Here is an 18,620-nt window from a genome sequence, read left to right as displayed (position 1 = left end):
CACTGGTTCAACGCCTTCGTTTTACAGCGACAACGTGTGTCGCAGGCACATTTTACCGTTAGGTGACCCTGCACCGCGATATCCATGCTGACATTGACTCTGGCGACCGATATGGTTCATGGTTCAAATGCTAATCATTTCATTAGAACATACTAATGTATGTGTTCTGTGAGAATGAACGTCCTACCTGTAGTCACTCATGGTGTTCCGTTTCTTTCTGAACATGAGTGTTGTGTATTTGTGGTCTTCGGTCCAGAGACTGCTTTGATGCAGCGTATTGCTACCCTATCCTGTGCAAACCTCTTCATCTCCCAGTACCTACTGCAACCTACAACCTCCTGAATCTGCTTAGTGTATTCATCTCTTGGTCTCCCTCTACGATTTTTAACCCTCCACGCTGCCCTCCAGTACTAAATTCATGATCCCTTGATGCTTCAGAACATGTCCTATTAACCGATCCCTTCTTCTAGTCAAGTTATGACACAAATTTCACTTCTCCCCAGTTCTATTCAGTACCTCCTCATTAGTAATGTGATCTACCCATCTAATCTTCAGCATTCTTCTGTAGCGCCACATTGCGAAAGCTTCTATACTCTTCTTGTCCAAATTACTTATCGTCCATGTTTCAGTTGCATACATGGCTGCACTCCATACAAATACTTCCAGAAACGACTTCCTGACACTTACACCTATACTCGATGTTAACAAATATCTCCTTTTCAGAAGCTATTCCCTTGCCTTTGACGGTCTCCATTTTATATCGTTACTTCATCCATCATTAGTTAATTTGCTCCCCAAATAGCAAAACTCACTTACTACTTGAGTGTCTCATTACATAATCTAATCCCCTCAGCATGACACGACTTAATTCGACTGCATTCCATTATCCTCGTTTTCCTTTTGTTGATGTTCATATTGTGTCGTTCTTTCAAGACAATGTCCATTCCGTTCAACTGCTCTTCCAGGTCCTTTGCTGTCTCTCACAGAAATGCAATGTCGTCGGCGAACCTCAATGTTTTTGTTCCTTCTCCATGGATTTTAATTCCTACTCCGAAATTTAGTTTTGTTTACTTTACTGCTTACTCAATGTACAGGTTGAATAACATCGAGGATAGGCTACAAACCTGTCTCATTCCCTTCCAACCAATGCTTCCCTTTCGTGCCACTCGACTGGGATCTGGTTACTGTACAAATTGTAAATAGCCTTTCGCTCCCTGTATTTGACCCCTGCCACCTTCAGAATTTGTTGGAGATTATTGTAGTCAACATTATCAAAAGTTTTCTCTAAGTCTACAAGTGCTAGAAACGTAGTTCTGCTTTTCCTTAAAATATCTTCTAAGATAAGTCGCAGGGTCAGTATTGCATCATTTCTACGGAATCCAAACTGATCTTCCTCGAGGTCGCCTTCTACCAGTTTTTCCATTCGTCTGTAAGGAATTCGTGTTAGAATTTTGCAAGCGTAACTTATTAACCTGATAGGTCGGTAATTTTCACGTCTGTCAACACTCGCTTTCTTTGTTATTGGAATTATTATATTCTTCTTGAGGTCTGAGGGTATTTCGCCTGTATCATACATCTTGCTCACCAGATGGTAGAGTTTTGTCAGGACTGGCTCTCCCAAGGCTGTCAGTAATTCTAATGAAATGTTGTCTACTCCCGGGGCCTTGTTCAGTGCTCTGTCAAACTCTTCACGCAGTATCATATCTCCTATTTCATCTTCATCTACCTCCTCTTCCATTTCCATAATATTGTCCTCAAGTACATCGCCATTGCATAGATGCTCTGTACGCTCCTCCCACCTTCCTGCTTTCCCTTCTTTGCTTAGAACTGGGTTTCCATCTGAGCTCTTGATGTTTATACAAGTAGTTCTCTTTTCTCCAAAGATCTCTTTAAATTTTCCTGTAGGCAATATCTATCTTGCTCTACATCCTTATATTGGTCCTCTAGCCATTTTGCACTACATGTCGATCTCATTTATGATACTTTTGAATTCCCTGTTTCATTTACTGCATTTTTATACACTCCTGGAAATTGAAATAAGAACACCGTGAATTCATTGTCCCAGGAAGGGGAAACTTTATTGACACATTCCTGGGGTCAGATACATCACATGATCACACTGACAGAACCACAGGCACATAGACACAGGCAACAGAGCATGCACAATGTCGGCACTAGTACAGTGTATATCCACCTTTCGCAGCAATGCAGGCTGCTATTCTCCCATGGAGTCGATCGTAGAGATGCTGGATGTAGTCCTGTGGAACGGCTTACCATGCCATTTCCACCTGGCGCCTTAGTTGGACCAGCGTTCGTGCTGGACGTGCAGACCGCGTGAGACGACGCTTCATCCAGTCCCAAACATGCTCAATGGGGGACAGATCCGGAGATCTTGCTGGCCAGGGTAGTTGACTTACACCTTCTAGAGCACGTTGGGTGGCACGGGATACATGCGGACGTGCATTGTCCTGTTGGAACAGCAAGTTCCCTTGCCGGTCTAGGAATGGTACAACGATGGGTTCGATGACGGTTTGGATGTACCGTGCACTATTCAGTGTCCCCTCGACGATCACCAGTGGTGTACGGCCAGTGTAGGAGATCGCTCCCCACACCATGATGCCGGGTGTTGGCCCTGTGTGCCTCGGTCGTATGCAGTCCTGATTGTGGCGCTCACCTGCACGGCGCCAAACACGCATACGACCATCATTGGCACCAAGGCAGAAGCGACTCTCATCGCTGAAGACGACACGTCTCCATTCGTCCCTCCATTCACGTCTGTCGCGACACCACTGGTGGCGGGCTGCACGATGTTGGGGCGTGAGCGGAAGACGGCCTAACGGTGTGCGGGACCGTAGCCCAGCTTCATGGAGACGGTTGCGAATGGTCCTCGCCGATACCCCAGGAGCAACAGTGTCCCTAATTTGCTGGGAAGTGGCGGTGCGGTCCCCTACGGCACTGCGTAGGATCCTACGGTCTTGGCGTGCATCCGTGCGTCGCTGCGGTCCGGTCCCAGGTCGACGGGCACGTGCACCTTCCGCCGACCACTGGCGACAACATCGATGTACTGTGGAGACCTCACGCCCCACGTGTTGAGCAATTCGGCGGTACGTCCACCCGGCCTCCCGCATGCCCACTACACGCCCTCGCTCAAAGTCCGTCAACTGCACATACGGTTCACGTCCACGCTGTCGCGGCATGCTACCAGTGTTTAAGACTGCGATGGATCTCCGTATGCCACGGCAAACTGGCTGACACTGACGGCGGCGGTGCACAAATGCTGCGCAGCTAGCGCCATTCGACGGCCAACACCGCGGTTCCTGGTGTGTCCGCTGTGCCGTGCGTGTGATCATTGCTTGTACAGCCCTCTCGCAGTGTCCGGAGCAAGTATGGTGGGTCTGACACACCGGTGTCAATGTGTTCTTTTTTCCATTTCCAGGAGTGTATTTTCTCCTTTCATCAATTAAATTTAATATTTCTTCTGTCACCCAAGGATTTCTACTAGCCCTCGTCTTTTTACCTACTTGAACCTCTGCTATTTATACAATTTCATCCTTGAAAGCTACCCATTCTTCTTCCACTGTATTTCTTTCCCCCATTCCTGTCAATCGTTCCCTAATGCTCTCCCTGAAACTCTACCTATGATTCTTTAAGTTTATCCAGGTCCCATTTTCTTAAATCCCCACCCTTTTTACCGTTTCTGCTGTTTTAATCTACAGTTCATATGCAATAGATTGCGGTCAGAGTCCACATCTGCCCATGGAAATGTCTTACAATTTAAAACCTGCTTCCTAAATATCTGTCTTACCGTTATATACACTCTCTGAAACCTTCCAGTATCTCCAGGCCTCTTCCATGTATACAACCTTCTTTGATGATTCTTGAACCAAGTGTTAGCTATGATTAAGTTATGATCTGTGCAAAATTCTAACAGGCGGCTTTCTTTTTCACTTCTAACCCCCATTCCATATTCACCTACTACGTTTCCTTCTCTTCCTTTTCCTATTATCTGAATAATTTATTTTATCTCATCACACATTTCATCAATCTCCGCGTCATCTGCGGAGCTAGTTGGCGTATAGAATCATACTAGTGTGGTAGGCGTGGGCTTCGTGTCTATCTTAGATACAATAATGCGTTCACTATGCTATTTGCAGTAGATTACACGCACTCCTATTTTTTATTCATTATTAAACCTCCTCGTGCATTACCCCTACTTGATTTGACCAGAACTCTCGTTCCTCCTGCCACCGAACTTCACTTATTCCCGTTATATCTAACTTTAATCTATCCATTTTCCCTTTTAAAATTTTCTAACCTACCTGCCCGATTAAGGGATCTGACATTCCACACTCCGGTCCGTAGAACGCAAGTTTTCCTTCTCCTGATAATGACGTCCTCTTGAGTGGTCCCTGCCTGGAGATCCGAATGGGGCACTATTTTATCTCCGGAATATTTTACCCAAGAGGACGCCATCGTCATTTAACCATACAGTAAAGCTCCATCAGGCATCGTTTATCAGGCCTCTCAACAGATACCCCACCGTTGCAGTTGCACCTGCGGTACGGCTATCTGTGTCACTGAGGCACATAAGCCCCCCCCCCCCTCCCAACAGTGGCAAAGTCCATGGTTCATCGGGGGGTATGAGTATATGTTTCATTATCTCTGAACGTTTATCTGGCCTCTCAACACATACCCTCCGTTGCGGTTGCACCTACGGTTAGACTATCTGTGTCACTGTGACACACAAGCCTCCCCAACAATGGCAAAGTCCATGGGTCATGGGGGGTGGGGGAGGGGGACATGAGTGTATGTTTCATTATCTCTGATCATTAAGAAGTGAACATAGAACTACTTGGAAATGACTTTTTTGTTTGTTTCTACGTTTGTTTCAGGTTGTAGTTGTTTCACAGTAAAATGATATTCATCTTCTCCGTACAGATATATTAAAGGACACTGGAGGGCATATCTTTGGAGGGTATGTCTTTGCAGTGTGTTGTAGTGCCTCCCTTCTTCGTGGTACAATCGTGTCACTGCTTGTGTTGTCATTATCCACAATTCCGCTTACGAAATCGTTTATCTGAGATGCATTAAACAGACGTACGTGTTCTCCAGTTGGTCTTCTGTTAGCTGGACTTGTATAACTTTACAGTCATCAGAAATCATTCGGCCTAATACTGTTTTCAATACGTGAATCAGTTGATAGCTTTTGTGTACATCTTGAACTATCTCTCGTCTCAATCTTTTGATATTTCTGCATCGTTGGTCAATTTCTGTTTCCTCATTTCCGATTATGTAGAGCTGCAGAAATTTATAGTTTCTGTTGAGTGGTTGTAGTAATAATGATCCCACGTTGCGATAGGTTTGTCATTGGATGTAAAAATCATAATCGCTTTCTTCTTTAGTTTTTGTGGAAGTGACACCGAAAGAAGCCGTATGGAGTGAGGTGTTGTACGGTTTTATATTTTGAAGAAAATTTTTGATTCTGGAGTTTCCCCGGTCGTGTAATGTGAAAATTCCTGCTTAGACGCTTCCAGTGGTGGTAATCGAATTTTTCCATCATGCTGCAGAAGGGCTGGTGTTTCCCTGCTGAATTTTTTCGCGTTGCAAAATTGGTAGATATTATCCATTTTTTCGTCGGGTCGTTGTTAAACGCCTCATTTGTTAGGCCGTTTTTTTTTTTTTTTACTTGGCTTCGTCCTAGTTTCTCATAGGGTGATAGGGTGATATTTTCAAGGCTAGCTTCAGTTCACAATTCTTGATTCTTCAATTAGTTTATTTCATTGTTCTTCAGTTTCTCTGCTTCTCATGTTGTTAATTTGCTCATTGTCGTTCGTTGGGAACTTGATCGTGCTTCGCACCCTACGTCTCTCATTCTTTTTTTTTTTTGTTTTCGCCTTCTTGCTCTGGCAATGGCAAGATCTTCTCCTTTTCTACTTTTGGGTATTGTCTAAAACATAAATCAGATCAGCTTTTTATTAACAAATACACTAATTGTACCTTACACACTTTTCACACATATTTTCGATTTTTACTCACTCACTTTGACAATCATACTTCACTGTTCGTTTTTATTCACCTTTTCGGTTCCTCCCTTCGTCACTGATAAACTGACATTCGATCCCTCGGTGGGTCTAAATATTTCGCTACCAATAGGTAGCCCCATCAGTGACGAATTCCACAACATACCAAAAAGGTTCATAATGTTCCAGACCACTTCACAACATTAGTGATGTTCTGCAATGTTCCACAATGATCTAAGATGTTCCAGGATGGTCCCTAATATTTTGGAATCTTTCCGAATGTTCCAGACTATTCCACAACATTCCAGAACATCTGGATCATTGAGGAACATTCCGGGACGTTCTGGGGTATTGTAGAAAGCTCTAGAGTGTTCTGGAACGTTGTAGTAATTTTTAGAGGGTGAAAGTCGCCAATCCTTATATCTTCAATAGAACGCCCTTCAGGTAAAAACGAGAACCTTCTTCATCGTATAGGGACTCGCTTCTGAGCTTTAAAGACACGCACATTGTACACTTATTTTATAATATGTATTAATTCTTAGACATATGGAATTAGTGAAAGACTTTTGAGTTTTACTTCGTCAAGTAAATTCAAACATATCCTTGCCTCAGTCTAAGGTTACTGTATAACGACATGTTACTAATTTTCTTTTTTTCCTTTTTGGAATAAAACTATTGCATTATTTATGATGAAGGAAAATTTCATATATATGAGACATCCAATCATAATGGGTAAAGTTGGAATAAATCAGTTTAGAAAATGTGGCTGCGGTAAAACAATATCCGTCTTTTGGCAGACGTACTTCACTTGTTGCTTCCCCCTTCACCTTTCCTCCTCCTAGTTTTGATATGTTAAATCGTCTTAACAATTATGATTCCCTTATCTCGCAGGGACCTCGTCGGGACGCTCTGAGATGCGGGTGTAGAAATAAAGTAAAAAAGTTATTCAAGATAATTACACCTTATTTAGAACACTATTACTTAGAAAACTTTGCGGTTAAAGTAGTCGGTACACTATATTTTTTGGAAGGTTTCACCTTTCTGTGCACGTATTTCTTCCCTTTTGCGAATTTACACTGAAGCCTCAGAAGAACTTGTATAGGGATGCGTATTCAAATACAGAGGTACGCAAACAGGCAGAATACGTAAAAATCACAAAATCGGCTACTTCCCTGTTGCTGCGTGTGTCTCGGCCGGCTGCTGCTGCCTGACTGACTGGCTGGCTGACTAACACCAACAAGTGGTCACTAGCTTTCAAAACAAAGGACTATCGACCTGCGCTACGGAAATCGACTGCACGCTTTTTGGGTGGCCAGACGGAAAGCATAAAAAAAATCTCCTTCTCATCTAACATAATGTTCTAATTAGAAACAAGAGTGATTAAAATTCCCAACTTAAACACAGGGTAATTTTTCTGAGCGAGCTATGTGTGATGCAAATGCATACTGCAGTGGTTTCGCCGTATTGTTGAACACTGAAGGCGTTGAAAGTACCAGTTAAAGTCAGTCGTCTGGCAATCTCCTATCACCTTCCTTACCAGAATCATAGAAACGCATTTCAGTTCTGGAGCTGCCATCTGCTACGTTGATGACGAGTCGATCAACAACAGAGTCCCCGAAGCCACCCAGGAGCCGCATTTTCTTTTATTTTTCCCCCAGCGTTCGGCAGTGACACGTCAAAAGGGTGCGTGCTTTAGTTCCAGTACGTCTGACAGCTTAACAGTCTTGTTAGTTCTCGCGGACAAATCCGGTAACTTGGCTCCGGATCAGTTCTGTTGGGTTCATGTTGGAATGGTGCAGTGGCAAATGTAAAAATGCATCATTTCCATGGTGTGCTCGATGCTGCGATTATTTCTCATGTTTTTAAGATGCTTTATCGCCCTGGTTCTTGTGAGACTAAATGTATGGCATAAACCAATGGAAAGAGTCCAAATAAAGAGGACTTGGTTTTTCATTTTTGTCCTAAAAAGTAAGATTGTTACGTTATCTTAACTTAAGCAACCTTTATTAACAATATTCCATAAAATATCGATAATTACGAATTTATATTTGAAATGTTTACGGGAATTTCGCGTGCAGTATGCAATTACAGACAAGAAGACGTACATTATTCATTAAAAATGATTTAATTATTTCAAATTCAACGAAAACGTAGGGACGACCACACCGTGACTTGAACTAGCGATGCACAAACTGCAGGAAATTATTAACCTACTACTCTACCGACTCCGCTATACATCGAAAGTGTAATTATGTCTCAATTGTATGAAGTACCTAAAAAAACTGCAAAGGCGATTATTTCTGTAAATTTTTGAAAAAACGTTGAGAACACCTTATTTCTTGGCACTTTTAAACCGTTTTCCACGCGCCTATGTCACCCCTGATTGGGAAGCAGCCTCAGCCTTTGTCATATTGCGTATTAAGAGCGTGGCAATGAGAGTACAAGACCACAGAGAACGTGACTGTACACGATTGTTGAAATAAAATGTACATAGCTAAAGCGGGATTAAGAAAAATGTTGATGGCCGTTAAGGGGCTCCGGAACGCCCTATACTTGCAATGTTAAAATAACGCTTATAAATTACATCTTTGAGGCAGGAAGTTGAACTTTTTACAGATTATTTATTGGAATATGGGCTACAACTTAACACAGGGATTTTACAAAATTTTAGTTCAGTTATTAAAGATGATTTTTTTTCAATTCTAATGAAAATTCACAACATTTTTTTGCAATTTTTTATTTATATATTCAAAAATATACAGTTTTTTGGAAAAAGGCTGTGTTAAATTATGCAGAAGGTACTGTGTAACATTTACTGAAAGTTTGAAACAAATATGTTTGGAAGATCCTTAGAAAACATGTAATTAGTATGAGAAAATAAAAGTTTTGGGAATCGAGCGACATAGATTGGATTAACTTTTTAGTGCATTCTAGGTCCATAGGATGGATTATCTTCATCCTCTGCAAACTCCTCCTCCAGCTTCCTCTTGTTCCTCCTCCTGTTTACTCTTGCTTGTATTTCTAGACTCTTTACAGCCCTGTCTGCAGCCCGAAGGCGTTCCTTGTCTAAAGCAAGCATCGCTCGTACCATGTTAGAACCTATCTTCATTCCCATATTTCTAAATACCTTGCACCTTACAATGTTGCCATCATTGAAAGTCGCAACAGCATCATACACACCAAAGTGAAGTGTTTCTATTCCAACAAATACAGTCTTAGGGATTCTCGACCATATAACACTATTTACACTTTCATTGGGGTTTTGAGTTTTTCCGTGAATACACTTTTTCAACAGTTCAGGTGCTGCTAAGTCTCTGAAAATAGGTTTTATCACCTCCATTATGTACCTGATGACCACGGACGTTAATAATAACACCATTTGACAGCAGTTTAACAGCGCCACAGTGGGTCACGCCCATGTATAACACATTTCCAAAAAAATTTAAAAACAGTTGTAGTCTTCGGAATTGAATAAATTATATATCTATTAAAAGGTAATAGTCTGCAGATTCAGAAAACGCAAAAAAGTAAAATTTGAACTTTTCATGATTTTGAGCCTTTCCGGAGCCCCTTAATAATTTAGAATATCTTCAAGTTTCATTTAAGGTAGCTTAGTAACAAGATATCTAAAACGTAAGTAGGACCTACTTCCAAGAGCACCTCAACACCCTTGCACTTGGGCTACGACTTGTGACCAATCATCGCATTTGTTTCCATCAGGTTTATTCTTATGATGAACAGAGTATACCATTGTATTATCAGTTTCGTTTTTCCGACGTTCGTGGAAGAGATGCAACATTTCGACGCAGCGATCCTCCACTGGCGTGACTTTGTAACAAATTTTTAGGATCTCTTTTTGGCTTATTGTGCAAATTCAACGTGAGGTAATTCGAAGAATTTTAACTAATGACACAACACGGAGAGAGCTGTTAACAAATTGTGATATCTAATTTATGTTTCAAAAATTCCGTCGGTCCGCATCTTTAGCTGCCCTGGTCCCAACACCAATTTGGGACGATTACATCCTGCATCATTAAACAGCTCCGGTCATTATTTAGTGAATCGACGTGGAAGGCAACTCCCAGCACACATTTCCACCCGTGGTGTTCGCATCCTTATTAAGAACTCTGTCCACCCACCTGTAACGACCAGGGGACCACGATATCGCAGTGTCTTCAGTGTAACTTTGTTTCTGTTCGTCTCATTGCCTATTTGTTTTCAATTACCATATGTATTATACTGCAGCAGTTAGCTGTTTCCATGTATAGTCCAAGTTTCACCGAGCTAAGTTACTTGGCCGTAATGCGCGGAGCGAAAGCTGCTTTCGTCTTTATGTTTTGTACACCAGTGCGCTTCTTATCTGCATAATTCTATTTTCGGATGTCTTGCTCAGTGATTTGCCTAAATGGGTACGCATTCCTTTCGAATGTAGTAATACGAGAGGCTTTGTCGCACTGTTTACACTCGATTATCTGGTCTACTTGAGCAGACTGACTGATTTCTACAAAAGATTTTCCTTTTCGAAACAAGCTCATGCACAGTTCTCTTCTTTTGTAGTTTCTCACGTTTTACTCGCTCAAAAGCTTTGAAAACATAGAACTCTTTATGCAGTACAGTGGACGAAACACAACTGCACAAGGAAAGGGAGGGGTGCGAGCGTCAGTGCGGGATTTTGTTTACTAGACGAATACTTGTTTGACATCAAATAAGCATGATTTTAACCCTTTGTTGCCTGATGCTACTTAAAAGTACCAGTAAGTTTTGACTCTCATTGTTTTCTAGTGGTGCAGTTTCGTGATCTGAGAGCCTGTCGGTACGTAACAGTAACTCTGCTCTACTGCTTCATAGATGTTATTATGCAATACATAGACCTCTCTGGCTGTCAGAGCTTGAAATTGTTTTTCCCGCGCTGCTGTGAAAACAGAAGATTGCATGTGCTTCTTTCCATGGTGTTGCCTGAATTTCTGCGCAATTTATTGAAACTTCCGCTGAGTTTTCCATTGTAAGTACTTACCTTCTTTGTTTTTTTATAATAGTTTGGAGCATTACGTTACAAGTGAATGAGATAAAGTGGAAAACATAAAGCGGACTTATTAGTACCGTCAGGTTGTGCGAACACTTTATTGTAGCAACAGTGCGTTACCTCTCACTAGTTGTTCTGTCCACTTTTTCACACACAGATGGACGAAAATCGTAAAACTGGTGGCTGTTTTCGACCTTGAGTGATGCAGATATTGAAGCAATTTCGTATGAGGACATTCCTTCTGATATTACAGAGGATACTGACATCGAAGAAGATGACAAAAATGTTATTAATTTTCCCAAACCTTTTTCGTGCAATTTGCAACAGGGAGTTGTGAAACAAACTCCACTTGTTCGGATAATGATGCCTCAGAGCGTTCTTTGCCGTTTACACCTTCACCTCAATGTGAATACCGGACACACATAGTAAGGTAAATTTATGCGAATTTAAAAAAAATTCAGAAATATCATATTTTTGTTAATTAATTTTCTAATTTAAAAATATTTAATATTTGTGTGGAATAAAGTACAAGTTATAAAAATTGGAGCATTTTTCTGCGCATGTTGTGATTCTGTCCATGGAGTCTGACGGTACTTCTGAGTACAAGGAGTGAAAAAAGTTGTAAAAAATAAAATAAAATTTTACAAAAAATCCTACCGTCATTTGAGGCCACAATAGCATAAATTCTGCAAAGAAAATGTTAAAAAGTAAATTTTTTCTTATGTCAGGAAACAAAGGGTTAACTAACGTGAATTGTTGAAAGAATTAAGCAATATATGGACCAATTCTATTTTTAAAATTCAGATTTTAACCGTTGTAAATAATAGCTACTGTTCGTTTCCTAGCTCTTTTTCTACGATTACAGTTGTTATATTCGATGCGCTATGTTCGGACAAATGTGTTTTGCATTCACTATGTGTCGAGGTGTTTCTCCTTTCCTCCCACCTCTATATGCTCCGCCCATAGATATCAAATGAAACTTTCATTACAGGTAACTAAATAACGGAACGATGAAAACTGTTAAAAATAATAAAAGGAACAGAACAATCGAACTAAACAGAATATAAGATGTACATCACAGAATCCGGAAGACGTAGAAAGACGCAAGGGTTCATATAGTTCCTCTCCTCCCAACGTCAGAAAAGCGGGCAGAAACAAGAAAACTCGTACACAGTTTTCCTTCAGAAAATGCTTGTAGCTACCCAATAAAGACAAAGCTACACATACTGCTGAGTAACTTTGATATTACTTTGGAATTTGCTATGTTTCCCCGCTATCTCGTAGCGAAGTTGCAGTCCAGCACGTAAGTTACCCATTACACAGTTTGTTCATCACATGTGACAAAGGAAACAAAAGGTGCTGACACCAGCCTTAGAAGAATTACTCATTTATTTCCTGTGAAAGGTAATTCTCATCTTTGGAGTCGAAACTAAAATGATAATAATTTTTTCAGTACATCACCTCTACTTTCCGTGTTTTCATAATCAACAACCATTTAATATCAGTGATCACGGTAGAAATAATACAATTCCGTAAATATCTGAAAGGTTATATTTTCAAACTGTTACACTCATACAGCCCACCCCATGGGGCACGAGTGACTAGCGTTGGTTTTGGGTGGCTGACATTGTAGACTATCATGGATGACACAGTGATGTTTTTTTTTATTTCGTATAGATTCCAAGTTTATTCGGTCTTAAACTATCAGAAGGAAAATGATAACAGTTCTCTCATGTCATATACATGTCATATACGTGTAATACAAGACATGAGTACCATCCTTCCATCCTTACTGGAATCACAATTATTGTTTCCAGCGTTATCTAAAAGCATCCAACTGACTGATTTTGCCAATGCAGTGAGAAAAGACAGCTTTTTCTCTTTTTTTTAAAAAAAAGAAAATGGATATATAAGGGGTGATCCAAAAGTTTCCATTCAAAGGCCGTACAGTCCAGAACCGTCATGCCAATGGAGCGAAATCGCTATGACCATTATGTCAATTATCTCACCGACGTACCAAGTGGGCGACAAACGTTTGCTAAAACACCGTCTCCTGCTGCGTGAAGACGTCCGCAGATGCCTGCTGCAGATGCTCGTCCGCCAGGAATTGTCGACCTTCCCAGGCCTATTTTAAAATGATCGAAGACGTGATAACAGCTTGGGGAGAGATGACGACTACAGGGCGTATGCTCCTGTTTCTCACCTTGTTGTCCGTAATGAATGACGTTGGCCTCCCTGATTGACCGGCGCAACGTGTCGAATCGCGAACAACACGTAACTTGGTTCACCAATCCATGACAGTGCTTTTCGAAAGACATGCTGTCCCATGTGTATTCTTCATTCTTCGAGGGATATCTAGAAGCGTTTGTCGCTCGGCGCCCAAGAAAAGAATAACGCTTTGGAGCTGTTTGGAAGTGTTTGCTAATAACGTCGCCATAGTTCAGTTATCCGCACTTACCCCACGCACGCACGTCGAAAACAAACGAGCACCACATTAATCTCTGGCCTACACGTCGGTGCTTATAGCGTAGTCGCGCTACACACTCCATATACGTACGCTGCAACAACGCCCTCAGACGGAATCTTTTGACCGTCCTTTTATACGCCTCTTTCCACTGGCATTGTCGAGAGCTGTTGATGGATTTCGTCAGAATATTGTGCAGCTTCTTTTCTTCACTGCTGGCCAGTTATTTGCGGAACTAATAATAGTTGGACTGTTTGATCAAGCGCTGCACATTTCATGCCGTTGAATCCCTCTTCGAATGCTGTTTCCAGTTCCAAAAAGAAATCTATATCACACTATTATAAAAAACAGCTCCGTACAATAATTGGGAGGCAATAAATGTAAAAAATTACTTTAGTCTGGCTGGCAATTTTTGGCTATAGCTTAGAGAAAACCGAATCTTGTTCCATGCATTCGTTCACTGCGTATTTTGGGTGATTTCTGTTGGCTGACTCAGCTTTACCTCTATTATTACACATTATGGTCGCCAAGCACTACTTTATAGCCTTTATATCGCGAGATTTGGAAGGTCCGCCTTAAATACATTAAATTGTTTTGTGCATGTGATACCACACAGTTCGTAAATTTTTCAGTGACGGTGTATCTGAAGAAAACACCAAGAGCTGCTGAATGAATAAATCTTCAATGACGACGAGTTTACCGAACGAAATTTTCATCTTGCAGCGAAGTTGACGGTGATATGAAACTTCCTGGCACATTAAACTGTGTGCCGCACTAGAGGCGAACTTGGGGACTTTGCTTTTCACAGGCAAGTGCTCTACCAACTGAGTTATCCAAGGACGACTCAGGATCCGTCTTCACAGCTTTATTTCCTTCAGTATCTCATCTCCTAGCTCTCAAACTTCACAGAAACGCTTCTAGCGAACTTGCAAGACTAGCACTCCTAGAAGAAAGGATATTGTGGAGACGGCTTAATCAAGCCTATTGTACGTTCACAGGGTGGAATTTTTCCTATGCAGCGGAGCGTGCTGTAATTTGAAATTTCCTGGTGGTTTAAAACTGTGTGCCAGAAGCTGAAGTCCTGGGTTCTCTATTCGGCACACAGTTTTACCTGGCAAGCAAGTTTCACAACTACTTAGGTTCGTGTGATGATTATGAAGTTAGAACAGCTTTGATAGTATCACCTGTAAGATGTTCTTATTAATGGGTGGTAACATCTACATCTACACCTACATGGATACGCTGCAAATCACATTTAAGTGCCTGGCAGAGAGTTCATCGAACCACTTTCACAATTCTCTGTTGTTCCAATATCGTATAGTGCGACGCGCGGGGTAGCCGCACAGTCTAGAGCGTCTTGTTACGGTGCGGGCGGCTTCTCCCGTCTGAGGTTCGAGTCTTCCCTCGGGTATGGGTGTGTGTTGTCCTTAGTGTAAGTTAGTTTAATTTAGATTAACTAGATTGTAAGCTTAGTCACCGATGACCTCTACAATTTGGTCCCATAGCACTTACCACAAATTTGCAGTTTTTGTTTTCGTAAAGCGGGCAGAAAGAACACCTATATAACATTAAACACAAATCTTGTCCCGTGTCATAGAAAGGACAATCAACTGATAAAAGCGAAAACACAATCAGCAGCTAAATGCGCTAATTATTCAACTGCATTAAGTATCTACTATTGTTTTAATGGTGTAACAATATTAATGCATTTTACTGTTGACTTTATTATTGAATTTTAGAACTGATTACTGATAGAGGTCAGTGGTAAATATGTTCTATCTTTCTCTCTCTGTTTGTTATCTCTGTATTTTCTTTTTATTTTTATTGTTTCTCCAGCTCAGCGATAACGATTTCATACTGTTAGTGTACTGAACTGCCTTGAGTGGTGACTATCAACTTCGCTGTGTTTCTGTATTTTTCGAAGAATTTCATTCCGTGAGCTTAAATTCAGTGTAGCGATACCTAGACGCAGCGTAGCTGCAGTACTTGCACTGAATCTACGTACTGCTTGGCTCTGAGTTACATACCTTGCTCTGTAGACGATAACAGGGTAAGGAAGGGTACACACTACCAACACTAGATGGCTGAGAGAAATGTCGATGAATAAACGCACACTGAAAACGTGCACACGAGCTACTGTTTCTGTAGAGTTATGAATGAAGACAAATGCACAACTGCGATGCGTAGCTATATATGTGACACCGGGACGAAAAAGTCAAAATCGGCATGTCTAGGTCCATCCAGTTCTCAGAAAAGGATTACTTAACGGGCAATTTCATATATTACGCGGGGTTTTGTGTCAGTATCTTGAAATCTTGAGCTATTATCCTATGTCTAAAAGCTCGTTCGATGAGCTGCTGAGTATAGTGGGCACAACAATTTAACGTCAAGATACAGTATGAGGAAATGTGTGAGACACTAGAAGAGAAGTTGACAGTTACATTAAGGTAAGGAAACCATTTCGATTTTTAATTACCGATATATATCTATGTACCACAACTCCAACGATTTGTATTAGTTGATTCTTGTGAGCATGAGGGTTCCGGTGAATTTTGTAGCTATGGGAAAATCCCTTAAGGACTCGCTGCAGGTGCGGGTTCTGAAACGTCACGTGATTTCCCATCGCTATGCAGTCTATCCCAGCAACTGGTTGAATGTTCATCTGAGTGGAGTGTAACAGTGGTAGGTACGATGCCTTTCAGTGCCTATGCGCTATTCCCAGAATAGTCTAAATCTTGTAGCTACCGACCACTGCTGTATCGCCCACCAGCTCCACTCTAACGGTCATCTTTAACGAAGGTAAATAAATTTGGGTCTACTTACAAAAATTCCAAAGAAGGGCCACAGCAAATTAAATCTTTCAATAACAGTCACTTAGCAAGTACGTTGTGTCAAACATGTGTGGAATCTAATTAAAGCGTTTTTGAAACTCACGGTGACCACGCGAAAAGAAATCTGGAACGCCCACTAGCGGGCTGAAATATACCTGACAAGTGGTTTGAAGCTTGCTGAGACTGCCTGTATCCGATAATAATGTTCAAAACGTGTATCCATGACATTACTTTTGCTTCATGGCTGTACTTCTTGGATTGAACAGTTCCTATATAATAGAACGGAGTATGTCATTCTCAATGGAGAGAAGTCTTCCAAAGTGAGAGTGATTTCAGGAGTGCCGCAGGGGAGTGTCGTAGCACCGTTGATATTCACAATATATATAAATTATCTTGTGGATAACATCAGAAGTTCACTGAGGATATTTGCAAATGATGCTGTAGCATATCGAGATGTTGTAACAATGGAAAATTGTACTGAAATGCAGGAGGATCTGCAACGAATTGACGCACTGTGCAGGGAATGGCAACTGAATCTCAATGTAGACAAGTGTAATGTGCTGCGAATACACAGAAAGAAATATCCTTATTCATTTAGATACTGGAAGCAATTAATTCCATAAATTATCTGGTAGTAGGCATTGAGAATGATTTAAAATAGAATGATCATATAAAATTAATCATCGGTAAAGAAGATGTCAGATTCATTGGAAGAATCGTAAGGAAATGCAGTCAGAAAACAAAGGAAGTAAGTTACAGTATACTTGTTCGCCCACTGCTTGAGTACTGCTCACCGGTGTGGGATCCGTACCAGATAGGGTTGATAGAAGAGATAGAGAAGATCCAACGGAGAGGAGCGCGCTTCGTTACAGGATAATTTAGTAAACGCGAAAGCGTTACGGACATTAAAGATGCACTCCAGTGGAAGACTCTGCAAGAGTGACGCTCAGTAGCTCGGTACGGGCTTTTGTTGAAGTTTCGAGAACGTTCCATCACCGAGGAGTCTGGCAGTGCATTGCTCCCTCCTACGTATATCTCGCGAAGAGACCATGAAGATAACATCAGAGAGATTAGAACCCACACAGAGGCATACCGACAATCTTTCTTTCCACGAACATTACGAGAGTGGAATAGAAGGGAGAACCGATAGAGTTACTGAAGGTACCCTCCGCCACACACCGTCAGGTGGCTTGCGGAGTAAGGATGTAGATGTAGAGAGGGACTCAGTGAGAGCAACTGCCCACCAAGAAAGCTGCAATTACCATTAGTCGGTCGAAATATTTCTGAGGTGATGTGGTCTAAAGCCCGTTGACATTACCTAAATCTGACAATATTCAGAACAATAACTTTTGTTCAAGATTATATTTCTTGAGAGAAGAAAGGTTTACAGCCCACCAAAACAGCTGGAAAGCTCACTAGGGGGCTGAAATATTCCTGGGATGCGTTTTGAAGCCTGCTGAGACTCCTTGAATCAGATAATAACTTTCAGAACTTGTATTCTCAACAATAATATTTGTTCAAGATTGCACATGAGCAGAGAGTGACTGAGGGAGGCTACTGCCCAAGAAGAAAAGCTTAAACGCTCGCTAGTGGGCTGCAGTATTCGTGATGAGTGGTTTGTTAAATGTTTACGATGCCTGAACCTGACATCAATGTTCATCACTCCTATTCTCAACAATACTTTTTCTTCATGGTTGTACTTCTTGAGGGAGGTGTGTTCAAGAACCCCTGGTATTTGGTTTGAAGCTTATTGAGAAGTCCTGAATTCGGTAATATTCTCAACAGTAAGTACCTGTTCTTAATTGCACTTCCAGAGAGATTGACTGAGGCCACCAAGAAACATGTTACGCCGACTAATGTCTTGAGGTATTCCTGACATGTGGTGTGAAGCCTGTTGATAATGCCAGAATATGATATTAATATTCATATCTTCTATTCTAAACAATCACTATTCTCCAGTACTGTATTTCTTCAGACAGGGACTGAGCGAGATTCGCCGCCCACGAAGAAAGCTGGAATGCCCAAAATTGACCTAAAATATTCCAGACAAGTGGTTTGAGGCCTGTTGAGACCTCCTGAATCCAATATATTTATAACGATTATAAATTATAACGATTATAAATTCTCAACAGGTACTTTTGTTCATGACTCTACTTCCTAACAGGGGGACTGAGAGAAAGCTACTGCAGACCAAGTAGTGGGATGACACACTACCCTCAAGTGGCTTGTTGCTTGTTGAGACTTCCCGAATCAGGTGGTACTGTTCAAAACTTCTATTCTCA

The sequence above is a fragment of the Schistocerca cancellata genome, chromosome 6 (genome assembly GCF_023864275.1).
Source record: "Schistocerca cancellata isolate TAMUIC-IGC-003103 chromosome 6, iqSchCanc2.1, whole genome shotgun sequence".
NCBI classification, from domain to species: domain Eukaryota; kingdom Metazoa; phylum Arthropoda; class Insecta; order Orthoptera; family Acrididae; genus Schistocerca; species Schistocerca cancellata.
The sequence above is the reverse complement of the archived record's forward strand: the minus strand, read 5'-3'. Positions refer to the sequence as shown.